Source organism: Gadus chalcogrammus, chromosome 21, assembly GCF_026213295.1.
Source record: "Gadus chalcogrammus isolate NIFS_2021 chromosome 21, NIFS_Gcha_1.0, whole genome shotgun sequence".
In the NCBI taxonomy this organism is placed as follows: domain Eukaryota; kingdom Metazoa; phylum Chordata; class Actinopteri; order Gadiformes; family Gadidae; genus Gadus; species Gadus chalcogrammus.
This window is the reverse complement of record NC_079432.1, coordinates 9,205,969-9,218,694: the sequence shown is the minus strand read 5'-3', so window position 1 is coordinate 9,218,694 and position 12,726 is coordinate 9,205,969.

Here is a 12,726-nt window from a genome sequence, read left to right as displayed (position 1 = left end):
GGACAGAGGACGCCAGGACTCTCAAGCCAAGGAGTTTATGTCTTTAATATTTATATATATATATATATATATATATATATATGTACGATTTTTCGGACTGCGACCTTTGTGAAAACATAATGAACCAACCAATCGGAAAGCTTTCGATTTGGTCCTTTTCCCAGTTTTTCCTGGACGTCTTCCTCGCACGTTTAACAGAGCGATGAATATGAATGAAGCGCCGTGCCTTTTGCCTTTCACACCACTTCCGAACTAATGTGAACGGCGGCGGCGGTGCCGTTTGATGCGTCTGCCCTTCCTCCCCGGGCACCGAGTGGTGGAGCACAAGGTAGAGAGAGAGGCCAAATCAATTAAGGTCATTACGGCGCTCTCGCGCCCACCGGGCTAGCGTGTACTCAAATGGACGCCTTAAGAGGAACATTCTGGAAACAGGCTGGTTCTGGGAGCTGCAGAGTGAGTGAAAATTATAGTTCAAGGGTAAAATAGTTTTTCAAGGAAAAGGGGGAAGAGAGTGAAGTCCAGGCTGTCCTTCCGTTTCTAGTGGTTTCCTTTTAAGTTTAAATATCCCTTCCGTTGGATGTATTAAGTTAAGTAAACAGGGTTGGGTACGCACGCATCTACCAATCTCCACCCATCTGTCTGTCTAGCAGTTCATTCATATATTAGCGGGCCTGCCTGTCTTAACTATGCACGTCTTACTAGGAAAAGGAAGTATGCAAGTGCGTGATGTGCTGTGATCTTGACAATGAATTTAATATGAGAGCGAGCACGGTGCAAATGAGTAGTGGGTCTGACGGCTCACGCTGACGCTGATCAGGGGGTTAGAGGCTGCTAACATGGTTTCATGTTAGGGAAAACTGACAGCATGAACCTAACACGTGGCGAGAAGTTACGTCTTCATGATTTAGGAGACATCTTTATGCAAAGCAGGCTGCGGCTCATACTGGAAACACTATAAAGATGTTCCGGAAGCACGTCGGGTGAGGCGGGACGTCTCGGGTCCCCGATGAGAACTAGGCTCGCGGACCGGAGACTACAGTGACGGACCCTAACCCCCAGACTACCCTGCACCCTAAGCCACAAACATACTCATGCAAACGCACACACGCTCACACACGCACAAAAGATAGAGGAACAACCTCAATCGCAGGAAGAGGGCAGCCGGACCGTTACTGAAGTAGCTCCAGTCCAGAACCAGAGCGACGTGAGCGCTCACAAATGCAAAGCAATTGCTGCGCCCTCCCCTCCACTGATGCCCAGCACACCGAGTAAGAGCCCCCCTCCAAGTGCTCCCCTCGGGCAGGATTATGGCGCAGACCGTACCGGGGCATGGCCGCTATGCTGATGACACCTTGCATTGTGTACATGAAACCTGCGGGCGGAACCTGTCCACAGCCGCGGTCGTTCCGTCACCCCCCCAGGGAGATCAAATGGCCCTGGAGACCAGCCTGATCTTGCGAGTTCACACTCTGTTTCTCTCTCTCTGCGGATCAGTTCTTGCCTCGAGGCCGTTGGAAGTCTCTCCCAGAAATGAAAAGGACCAATCAGAAGGAGGGGGAGGCAATGCCGCAGTCAGCATAATTTTAGAATGTAGAAATCGACGGAAACTGCTTTTTAAGCGGGGTAGAACAGAATGTGCAGGGAAGGCTCCAGTAGAGGAGGAGGCGTGTTTTTGCTTCCAGCAGGGTTCGGTGAAAACTAAGAGAGCAAGAGCGTCGCTCAGTTATTGAGTATGATTGGCTGGAGTTCTTTAAACAACATAAAGAACTCCAGGCACGCATATGGACATCAATAGACGCATTTTCACAATGTTAGACAAACATCTGTCCCTCAAACCCCTTTGAGCTCTGGTTGTAGACTCCTCTGGACTAGTTTTGTCTTCTAAACCGCGCCCTGGTAAATAAAGTGAGCGCACCCTGGAGGGTCGCAGGAGGCTTGAGGACTTCAAGGCAAGAGAAAGTAATTTACCATTACAGCCCAGAGGCCTGTTCCTTTCTCTTAGCGGAGTCCAATCCAGCCTGGATAATCCCCTGCCGGCCCGTCCATCTCTTTTCATGTCCAGGACATCCTGTTTTACACATCACTAGGTAAATCTTCACTTGTTTCTTTTTACAGGTTATTCATGATTTACCAGCCAGCAATCGAGTCGTTAAGTCTAGTTCATTTTTCGCTCATTCTTCTACTTTTTTTTTTTTTTACCATTTTTGTTTTATTTTAAAGATGGTAAAGAGGAGTGAAATAAAACATGAAAACATTTTTGTAGAAATTACCGACTATGATTAGTAAGCGCTGTTCGATTTAACCAGGGTTGGGATTCAGGAGCGCTCGCGCGTTCAGTTCTTTGATAAAACACTTTATAGATCCAATTAAAAAGAGCAGTTTCAAGCAGTTAATGAGCATACGAGTACAAGGAATATAAACTGAGGCCCACATTTTCCTCTATATATATATACATACTTTTATCCGAGGGGGGGAGAGAGAGAGAGAGAGAGAGAGAGAGAGAGAGAGAGAGAGAGAGAGAGAGAGAGAGAGAGAGAGAGAGAGAGAGAGGGTCTGTAGGGAATATAGCTTAGTACTCCGAATAGTTAGTTGGCTTTTTTGTCTTTCTTGTATTTCTGGGTTTAATTAGGTTTTAATAAGGGTGTGATCACGGCAGAGTTGTTCCGCCCCACACTATGCGGCAGCACTATAGGGGGAATCATCCCAGAGGTGGTGTTAAAAACTCTACACAGCGACATACATCCGGCCCGCTGTTCCGTGAAGACCTGCGTCACTTTTAAATTAAGCAGGATGTTTATGGATGCAAAAAAGCAATAACAACCTGCGGTGTAGCATTTGCTTGCGTGTGCGTGCGTGTTTGTGTGTGTGTGTTCGTTTACAGGTTCAGCCTGTAAACTAAAGTTGTCGCTAATGAAAACGTCACGCATGGCTAGACTTCATGTAAGCCCCCCCCCCCCCCACCCTCGACTTTAACAAATGTGCCCGCCACCTGTATGAAGGGAAAAGTAACCTGCAAAAGACCGGGAAAGATTTCACTTTAACTGTGGTCTCCCCTGGAGGAGGAGGAGGGGAGGGGGGGGGAAAGCACTCCATATGTGGGGGGGGGGGGGGGGGTCATGGGGTCGTGGGGTTCACAGAAGCAGGTGGGAAGGAGCAGCTGTAACCTTGACTACAAAAAAGAGGTCTGTCCCCATCTGGTGTGGCACGGTAACGCATGAAGGCGCTGATGGATAGCAAAGGTCGCCGACACAAACACCCACACAGACACACACGACGGACACACACACACATTGAGACGCACTTTGAAAAGGGAGAGGGAGAGAAAAATGAGGAAGGAAATACAAAAATGTGTTCTGTGTATTAAATGTCAAGCCGAGTATGTGTTCACCACGGATATAATGCATGGTGTGACCTCCCTTGTGGGTCGCTATGTCCCAGCAATACACAGAACGTAGGAAGATGTGTTTTTGTGTGTGTGTGTGTTGCCATTCCTGTATGGGGGGGAGGGGGGGGGCGTTCAAGCCCATTGGGAGATACATTCCTTTCAATGTACAGCTTCAGTAGGAGGGGAAACCTTATATAAAACAATATTGCAGCCTAGGTTTTTCTCCAGCATATATAAGTTTACATGTCATAGGAAACATAGGAAGGTTTGGATGAAGAACACAGCACCAAAAAACCTACCGCCTGGTTTATGCTCGACATATCTACGAGACAATGTCACCACGCATCAATTCCCACCGAGAGAGCCTACTTGTATCATTCTTTTTTTTTTTTATAGATTTTAATTGGATATTTTCAATTGATTCCAGCATTGTCACTGTTGATTTCACTCGCCGCACTCCTCCAGAAGTACTAAACACAATCAGCATTCCACTAATGAAAAGTATTGGTGCTGCCACGCTTATCGTATTCTATCAGTGGACAACAGCATACTTAAGGATATACGTGTAATCACCGTAGCAACCAGAAGCTAAAGCACTGCAAGGCATTCACATCGATTCAGCTCTGTTGAGACGGGACAATTATACTACAATTATACCCTTTATTTATTTATTTACGAGTTTATTTGTTTTGGCGATTTTTACAGAGGCCACAGAGTTCACTGCGGAAACCCGAGCATCAGTAACCAATATAAATATTCACTGCTCGCTTTGACTGTCAAACAAACAACGGAAAGAACAAATTATGCTTGAAACACATGAAAAGAGCCGGTGCCCGTTCCTCCATTTTGATGTCTGGTAAAGCTCTGATTCGTATTAGAGGGAACAAATCCTCGCCGACCAAAACAAACAACTCAGACAACTCAGACTCTGAGCTCATTAGAGAGCCTACTTTTCCCCCCAGAGTGCAGGCAAAGTCAGACGTTATGAATTGATTTCTCTATTTCCAGACCATAAAAGCAGAGTGCGGAGGCATTAGAGGAGATGAATGATGCATTAGAGATGTACAGTGGGGTGTGTGAGTGAGTGTCCCTGAATTAACCAGACCCGTCAAACAAGCTGTTCCCACTCTCAATCTCTCAATCGCTTTCTCTCACTCTCACAGCTGTCATTCTCTCTCAGGGATTCTCACTCTAACCACTCTCAATCCCTCAATCGCTTGCTCTCACCCTCACAACTCTCACTCTTAGGCCCAGTCCAATTTCTACCCCTTACCCCTCCCCCTTGTTTTGAAGGGGTAAGGGGAAGGGGTAAGGGGTAGAAATGGGATTGGGCCTTAGACTCTCCCTCCTGTAGCACTCTCACTCTCTCCCTTTTAACTCTCTCACTCTCTCCCTTTTAACTCTCTCACTGTTCTCTCACTGTCACTCTCTCCGACCACTGTCCCTCTGACCACTCAGTGCCACCCTCTCGCCTGTCTCACTCTCTCCACACTCTCATGCACTCTCAGCACTCACACCCTCTCAACCTACCCTCACTCTCTCGCTTACGGTCATTCTCAGCACTATCACTATTCCTCTCGGCCCTCTCACTCCTCCCTAAGGACAAACTAGACTTCATCATTGAATGCCGGGCGTAGGTACACAGAGGTTTATTACACTGGCAGTTGGTCGAATGGACACGCATACGTATGCGAACCTCTGTCATGAATCAAGAGGAAAAGGCAGCGGTGGTGACGGAGCGGGGGCGTACGCCCACTACGCCAACTACCTCTAATGACATTTCTGCAGAGGTGTGTGGGCCTTCGCAGGTGACACACAGACCCCCGTCGTGCCTTCAATGGCTATTCAAGGCAGCAGCATAATCCCTTCCCCATCTCCCTCTCTCTCTCTCTCTCTCTCTCTCTGCTCTCTGCTGCCTCTTCCTCCCGAAGTCCCTCTCACACTCTCAAAACAGGAAGCAGCGATTAAACCCGAGATCAGAGGCCGGGGAATAGCAGCGCGATCACGGACGCGCTGACTAGCGACTCGGGGCTAATCCCCGCCTCTCCCGGCTCACAGCTGGGGAAGGCATGGCTCATGACTGCTCCAAATGTTTTGGACGGGGCGAGGACGGCCCTCCGGGGCCCCAGGAGCACGGCGCACATTACACGTTAATGAGTTGGAACGCGGACAGCGGAACCCGGGCTCAAACTGCCAATTAAGCATATGCCGCCGCCGCCGCCACCGGAGCTACAGATGAGGGCATCTGACGGCACTCAGGCCCGGCCCGCCAGATCTGAGGTCGGAGCTACTCCTCCTCCTCCTCCTTTTCCTCCGGGGGGGGGGGGGGGGACATGGAAGAGATCCAACGCGGAGGACGGATGACAGCCAACGAGGTCCCCGGTGGAGAACGCCAGAGAACACAGAGGCTGGATGGAGGGTGACGGGATCCCACCCCTGGTAGTTTTGTCGTACACACCTTCCCCGACAGCCTCCCCTGCTCTCCTGTGACTCACTGTCTGGTGTGGTTGTGAATGGATCCACCGGTGAGCCTATGAAGGTTTAAAGGTGGAGTGGTGCTCTTTGGGCAAAGCCTTAATCAATGGTTTCATTTAATATATGGTTTCATTTAATCCATGGTTTCAATGAATCAATGGATTCAGAGATTATTGAAATGGTTACAAAGAACAGTAGAATACCTGAGATGTAAAAAATATGTGATACTAACTGGCTCAGCAACTGTGTGATACGACCTAGCATAGCTCTGCTGGCTGGGTTACCTGAGTGGGAGGGGTAAGGGGTTGTCGATAGTACGATTCTTGTAAACAAAGAAAGAGGTACAGGCTGGCCAGCAGTTATAGGATGGGACTTTATTGATAACATTACTGAAATCACGAGCGATCAACATTGAATACAGATAAATCCAGGTCATTTTAATCTACGAGCTACTTGACATGTTACAAAATTTGGCTTCCATTACTGCTTATATTACTATTATGTTAAAAAATTATACTAGGGTTAGATACTATTAAAGTTATTCATTTGACATTATGCATGTAGAAACCAGCCCCGGCCCCCAAACTCCCTTTGGATTGAGGAATTCCCTTCATCATTCCCTCCGTGACTGTCCCTCCTTCCCTCTCTTTAAAGATCATCTCAAGAGCTTCTGTTTCAAGAACACTTCTCCTCTTCAACCACTGCATAGACCCTCTGTATATATTATTTATTGATTTTATTTGCGTTGTACTTCTCGTTGTGCTGTCTTTCTCCTAGTGTGTTCATGAATCTGTGAAGCGACCTTGAGTGGGAGATTTTTTTTATATATTATAGATATATATTTTATTATTATTGAACATACATGCATGCATATTTAAAGTAATGTTCTATTATTATTTCCAGAATGTTTCAGTGACCTAACCTTGAACAGAACGCACTCTGTGCAATCCTTTAGCCGTTACACAGAGCGGAAGTTAGCGCTGGCTCTCATATTGTTCCATTGTTGAAAGTTCATTTTCTCCCAGAGTCACCGGCGGCAGAATCAACACTGACAAGTCAATTTTCCCCGTTCCACGCCGCGCCGCTTCCCCCGCTCCCTAAACCGCACACATCTGCCGGTCGTGGGCCCCACGCTCGCTCCTAAACTCGGTGCCAAGAGTCGTTTGCACGGCATCTCTCTGACCTTGGCACGATGGCCTGCGAGCCACTTTAATTTAATCAGTTTCCCCCGAGCGTGGAGCTGTGCTCATTGTTAAGAAACCATGGAACTAAACACACACACAGACAGACACACACACACACACACACACACCAACGTAAATGTCTGTGTGCTCCTTCTACACATTTACAAAACTGGCATGGGTGGGTGCGCACACAGAGAGAATAGAGAGAGGAATACAATTATGCAAACAAGAACCCCTCACACAAACACACATACACACACACACACACACACACACACACACACAGGCACATGCCAACACCCGTGCCCCCACCTACTCATGCCGTCACACACACTCACTCTCACCATCATCTGCAGACACACGGACACACACGTGCACACACGCTCATCGTTGTCGCCTAGACGATGGCTTCGTGACAGACCAGAGCCCCTGGGAGCCCCGTCCGCATGTCCCCTCAAAGGCCAGCCAGACGGCGGGGCTGGGGGCGGGGGGGGGGGGCTGTGCAGGGGCTGGGGATGGGCAGGCATCTCCCTCCATCAAACGGCCCTTCTGTAATTATGTCATCAATCATGGCGGCCATGACGGGCAGATACTCGATTAACCGAGTGTTGGAATGCAGCGCCGGACCTTCTGCGGCCCAAGGCGCCGCTGTCATCCTTCTGAGGAGCGGGCGCACGCCGGCAAGTCAAACACACACACACACACACACACGTTGACACACACACACTCTGGCAGACATCATACACCCAGTTATTCATACAAAGACATACAACACACACACACACACATCGCCTCTCCGCCCCCACAATCCCTGTCCACACACCCACCCACTCTCCCGCCGTCACCACCCCCACACCACACACACACACACACACACACACACACACACACACACACACACACACACACACACACACACACACACACACACACACACACACACACACACACACACACAAGCATCTCCCCCCCACTCCCCCCAACCCCCATAAACTTTACATTCTTCTTCTTGGGTTGCCGTGGCGATGAATCAACGCGTTATAATCCTGACAGGGACCTGGTTGATTTTAAAGTCCCTCCCCTCTTTCGTAACGTACAGCAACTTCACATGCAAAGCCTCATGGGTCTAATCATCTTAATCATCATCATCATCATCATCAGGAAAGTCTAGTGGATGTTTGACTCCTAGCCAAAAGGTCCTGGATTAGAAGCCCAATTTTCGCATCCTACCTGCAGGCCCACTGGTAGGCTAACCACGATGCGTGTTCAGCATTAACCTAAATGTGCATTAATGGCGTGCATCTGAGACGGCCATTAAAAAAGGGCTCTGCATACAAGCGTCTGCTAAATGTCTGAACGGTAAACACAGACCCCGGCTGTGACTCTGTGGATGTGAGCCGTGTTTGTATTTGTCATCAAAGTGCTCTGCTGATTTCTGTGGCGTCGCGGCAGAAACAGAACAGAGCACGCTCACAAACACAGACACAGCACAGGCCACGTTCCAACGGGGATTGCTACCTCACTCTGCATTATTCCCCTGTACGTTCTCGTCGGAAATTACACTGAGCAGATGGCTTCCTCCCGCACAAACACAAGAAAGAAATTATAAAGCGCATCGGGGGAATCGTCTCTCGCCACATCTGGTCCCACACACGCAACATGCATCTAAGAAGCCAGCAAGAGGGAGCCGAAATGGGTGTCGCCCTATTAACGTCATGTACGGCACTGGGATGCTGGTGCAATTTCCCATTTATGAAAGTCATGATCGACGCGTCGCGGTGCACGCAGGATATGTCTGGGATAATTGACCGAGGGCCCTGGATCTGGGCTCTTGAATGGGCAGCATTGTCTATGGCAGATATGAGTCTGTATGTGGCGTGTAATGATGAGAAACCCATGGAGAAACACGCTAACTTGATTGGATTTCATGTGTTTTTTTTCATTGAAGTGGGGGTCGTCTAATTGCCTGGTGTGGTGGCTTTGCTTAGCAGCTGGGAAAGTGTGTATGGGTTTGATATTACTGTGAGAAAACCATGATTTAATCAAATGATAACAAATTGAACCTGGCTTATGCTGGTTTAGTGGGGTTAAACCGTGTTACGTCCAATTATATTTCTGAAATGTTTTTAGCGTTCATTAGCCATAATACGACCAGACTTTCTATGAATGTTTTCACTAAAAAGAGATGATATGATATTAGTCTTAATCACATTTGATTCATATACTTGGTATTTTGGGATTTTAATCTTCAAACTTTTTATAAAATGCTACTAATTATTCTGCCCTGTTTTTGTGGTACAGATACATCGTATTAACACTGATGTTTTACAAAACAATGATCGTTTTTTCCAATTATTTTAGCAGTAGCAGTAATAGTGGCAATAGTAGCCACGGCTCAAACACATTGCATTCATCTATTTTCAATTCATTTAATCGTATTTAATCTTTTTCAAACAACACCATTAGCCGGCTTTTCCCGGTAATGCGGTTCCAGTACTAATCTTAAAGGAATTAGTGGTTCTTCGATCACACCGCTGCCTAGCGTTACGCTGAGACGCTAACTCCACTCATTAGCCCCTGAGCCGGTCGAGCATGAAATAGAGGGAGAACGGCAGCTCAATATGCATTCTCAGCTCCTGTACGGACAGAGCAGAGGGGGCGGGTGCTGATAAATAGATAGGCAAGCCTCTGCACTTATACTGATTCATTGGATTGCTATCGAACACTCTTTGTCACGCAAACCTGGACACTGTGCGCCCATTTGCGGTAAACAGGATTGGAGAGTGGAGGGAAGGAGGGATGTGTGTGTTGTGTACTTGTTTGTTTGGCTGGGAGGTTGCAGATGTGTAAATCAAGCAGGAATTGTGTGTTTGTGTGTGTAATGAGGGAGTATCCGATGACAGAAGGTGTGTTGGGGATGTCGCTGGGCAAAGCCGCGCAGCAAATGAATAAAGATGGAGACGCCTCGACGCCTACGGCCAGGCCTACGTATGTTTTATTATAGAAGCACAATCGATAGGACCAGCTTCAACACTGGTGGTAAATACAATGTGCAAACCGGGGCAGTATATCTTTTATCTCTCTTTCTCCCGCTTCCTAGTCTTTGTGTCCTGTGGCACGAAGGACATTTCTCCTTTCATGTTCTTTAAGGAAAAAGGAATGCTCTCTAGGAAGAGAGACGGGAGGAGAGCCAAAGAGATGGTTTCACACAGTAGTGATGACACGAGGAGAAGGAGAAATGTATCAAGGCAGTTTGAGTTCAACTAAAAAGAAAGAGGTTTTTGCTGTAGTAGAGATCCATCGAGCAATGGGGAATGTTACTGTTAGTTAAAGCTAGGGTAACACAAGGTTTGAGCTAAGGTGATGCGAGGCAAAAAAGCTAGGGTAATGCTAGGTCATTGCTAGGGTAAAGGCTAGTGTTCATTAGCCTTTAATCGAGTAACTCAGAGCTAATTTAAAGCCTGATTTTAATCCAGGTTGTAGCCATTTTAGGTAAAGCTATTGTGACGCTAGACTAACCATTTTAGGTAAAGCTATTGTGACGCTAGACTAAAATGTTGGGTCTGGGCTGAATTTAGAGCAGTCTGTCTGTCTGTCTGTCTGTCTGTCTGTCTGTCTGTCTGTCTGTCTGTCTGTCTGTCTCTGTGTGTGTGTGTGTGTGTGTGTGTGTGTGTGTGTGTGTGTGTGTGTGTGTGTGTGTGTGTGTGTGTGTGTGTGTGTGTGTGTGTGTGTGTGGGAGAGACAGAGAGAGAGATCATCCTCATATCACATCTGGGGCTGACAAATTAAATGTCCTCACCTCTCCTATCATTCATCCATCTGATTCCCAGCCATAAAACATTGCCCATCATGTCACTGGGGCCTCGTCTGTATTTCAGCCCCCAGCCACGCTGGTCATCGGCCCCATCGCCGGTCCAAACACCAGCTGTTATACCAGCTGAAATAACACTAAGCGTTGATAAACTCACATTGTACTACTTCGATGGCCCTTAGATGGCATGATGGAGATGAATGGATGGTATGTTGTGCATTTGAACACATCATGATTATCTTGTTACAAAGTGTGAATTCAAATTTCTGCATAAACATTGCACCTCAATCGACTAGTCCCCTTTTCAGCCTTGATATATGATTTAAATACTTATAAAATACGTGTGTACATTTTGAAACCAATGTTTGCAATATATATTATTGCCATCTTGCGATCCTTTGGCATCTTGCTGTGACCCACTTAAAGGTTGTGACCCACAGTTTGGAAGCCACCCTTTAGATGACAGAGTGATAAACATGGTCGATCATATCGGAGAGCCAAAAGAAATACAAGAAGGAACTGTGAGTTGGTATGAATACCGGAGTACGCACACTAAACAACCTGCCTCAGGTAGAAAGTGATAAAGGGTATACAGACTAAAAAGGGCTGTAGGTTCGATTTTTGTGATCTATTATTCTATTGTTATTTTTTAGAAATAATCCATCTGCTTTTTATGAGTGAAATGTATAGTGGGAATATCCATTTTGAGTTGACTGCGCTTGCCTCATATCTGTATGAGCCATATCAGTCAATTTTTTTAAAATTCGGGCCTCTCTTCCATGATTGGTTCACGGAATCCATCTTGCCCGTCAATCACAGGTGTTTGAAACGCAACACTTCCCAAAGATGGAGAAATATTGAGAGAGAGGGCGGTAGTAGAGAGGGAGGGGGCATTTTTGGGGTTTAGTTTCCAAATCGTACCCTCTTCTTCTTTTTACAACTCTTGAATCTTACCTGCAGCACCTTTAAGCCTGGCCAGGGAGTTATATTTAAGGTTCAGCAGTATTTTACCATCAATTCTAAGCTTAGTTGATGGGGGAGAATAGATGGGGAGCACATTGCTGTAAATAGTCCATTCAAGCAGGATAGCGACTTGCTCACCTGCTGGTAAAACGTTTCCCAATAAGTAATTTCAAGCCTTTCAGAGTGCTTGTCTTTTCGTCAAGTACAATTCTTCAGGCACTCACGAAAACTTCAAGCAATCAGAATTGTCCTATGGTGATCGGTGTTTATTTGACTGAATTACATGCGTTGAGAGCACCCAAGTCAAAGTGAAAGTGTTGGTGGTGGCTCCATGCCGTTTAAAAGGCCCTTTTGTCTGTTTGAAAAAACAACAAATGTGTATGCAGAAATAAGTGCAGGGAGAGAGCAAGAGCACTGCCTACTTAAGCAAGTTTTGTTTCAGGTTCAGAGGTCACTTCCTATCAGTATGACTGATTGCTTGCCTCAGTGCTGAAGTTGCAAAAAACAAATGATGCATTGCATTGACTCTTATTGATCCGAGTGTCTCCCTTAAACAGCGCAATAGCATATAGTTTAATTAAAAGTCAGATGTTGCCTTCAGTACACATTTACAGACAACTCCAGGTTCTTTAACGTTGTCTTTAGTGACGTTGTTCGTCCCCAACCAGGAGTGTCTGTCACCAATTCTCTGCATATTATCGATAAGGTGACTAAGATGAAACCCTGTGCATTTGTTGGATTACGTATACCTTTAGTATTTAAGGCGTGTGCGTCTGTGTGCGTGTGTGCGTGTGTGTGTGGTGCGTGTGTGTGTGTGTGGGGGGGGGGGGGGGGGTCAGAATGTGGCCCTGTGGTTAGGGTCTCTGACTCCGAGCCAAAAGGCTCTTGTTTCATTCCCCACTGTATCT